This window comes from Myotis daubentonii, chromosome 3, assembly GCF_963259705.1.
Source record: "Myotis daubentonii chromosome 3, mMyoDau2.1, whole genome shotgun sequence".
Classification (NCBI taxonomy): domain Eukaryota; kingdom Metazoa; phylum Chordata; class Mammalia; order Chiroptera; family Vespertilionidae; genus Myotis; species Myotis daubentonii.
Window position 1 is genome coordinate 209,121,925 of NC_081842.1, and position 1,787 is coordinate 209,123,711.

Sequence of the window (1,787 nt, forward strand, 5' to 3'; positions counted from 1 at the left end):
CTCCATGGGCAGGGCTTTGTTCTGTTGAATGCCTACTGCCTGGCAAATGGGTTAGCAAGCAGTGGGCTCTTAGTAAATATTTGTTGCAGGAAAACATGAAAAAATGAATGAATGAATGAATGAATGAATGAAGAGATGGAGAGGGAGTGGTCAATGAGGCAGGAGGAAGAGAATAAGTTATTATGGAAACCAAGAGAAACCTTTCAAGAAGGTGGGAATAGTCAGTTGTGTGGAACGTTGTCAAGAAGTTACGTAGGCGGCTCTCTGCTCCTCCTGTTCATCAGACAGCCTCTCCTGCGCAGCGCCAGCCGCAACCCTGAGACACGATGGTGGAGGTCAGAGTGAATGGGTTTGGCCGATTGGGCACCTGGTCACCAGGGCCGCTTTTAACTTTGACAAAGTGGATATTGTTGCCATCAACAACCCCAACTACATGGTCTACATGTCCCAGTAGGATTCTACTCACGGCAAGTTCAGAGGCACAGTCGAGGCTGAGAACGGGAAGCCTGTCATCTGTGGAAAGTCCATCTCCATCTTCCAGGAGCGAGATCCTGCCAACATCACATGGGGTGATGCTGGTGCAGAGAATGTTGTGGAGTCCACCGGCATCTTCATTACCCTGGAGAAGGCTGGGGCTCACTGGAAGGGCCCCTTACAAGAGGGTCATCACCTCTGCCCCTTCTGCGGATGCCCCCATGTTTGTGATGGGTCTGAACCATGACAAGTCCCTCAAGATTGTCAGCAATGCCTCCTGCATCACCAACTGCTTGGCCCCCCTGGCCAAGGTCATCCATGACAACTTTGGCATCGTGGAGGGACTCAGGACCACAGTCCATGCCATTACCACCACCCAGAAGACCGTGGACGGCCCCTCTGGGAAGCTGTGGCGATATGGCTGAGGGGCTGCCCAGAACATCATCCCAGCTTCTACTGGCACTGCCAAGGCTGCGGGCAAGGTCACCCCTGAGCTGAATGGGAAGTTCACTGGCATGGCCTTCCCTGTCCCCACCCCCAATGTGTCGGTTGTGGATCTGACCTTCCGCCTGGAGAAAGCTGCCAAATATGATGACATCAAGAAGGTAGTGAAGCAGGCAACAGAGGGCCCCCTCAAGGGCATCCTGGGCTATACTGAGGACCAGGTTGTCTCCTGTGACTTTAACAGTGATAGCCACTCCTCCACCTTGGATGCTGGGGCTGGCATTGCCCTCAATGACCACTTTGTCAAGCTCGTTTCCTGGTATGACAATGAATTTGGCTACAGCAACAGGGTGGTGGACCTTATGGTTCACATGGCCTCCAAGGAGTAAGAGCCCCCTGGACCACCAGCCCCAGCAAGAGGAAGAGAGGCCCTCCACTGCCCAGATCGATCCCCCAACACACTGAGCATCTCCTGGCCACGGTGTCCATCCCAGGCCCCCTGGAGAAGGGGTGGGGCTTAGGGAGCCCTACCTTGTCGTGTACCATCAATAAAGTTCACTGTACCCCCCCCCGCCCCCCCCGCCCCCCCTCCCCCCAAGAAAGTTATGTAGGAGCTGGACAGAGAAGTGAGCATTGAATGAGCAACACAGAGGTTATTGGTGACCTTGAAAAGAGTAGTTGAGGCTTGAAAGATGAGGAGTTCGCCAGGCCCTATGATGTAGAGGCGGAGAGTGGGGGGAGGGGGGAAAGGGAGGGGATTTTCCAAGCAGTTGGAATGGTGTGTGAAAATGCAGGAGGGCAAGTTGTTCTGGCTGATGGGAGGATGAGAGAGTGTCCATGCGAGAATAGGCTGGGGAGAACAGTAGGCA

At 54.1% G+C, this 1,787-nt stretch overlaps 1 pseudogene; it reads left to right on the forward strand.

Annotated features, from left to right (window-relative positions):
• Positions 1-326: 326 nt before the first annotated feature.
• LOC132231606 (glyceraldehyde-3-phosphate dehydrogenase-like) lies at positions 327-1,351 on the forward strand (annotated as a pseudogene).
• Positions 1,352-1,787: the final 436 nt, after the last annotated feature.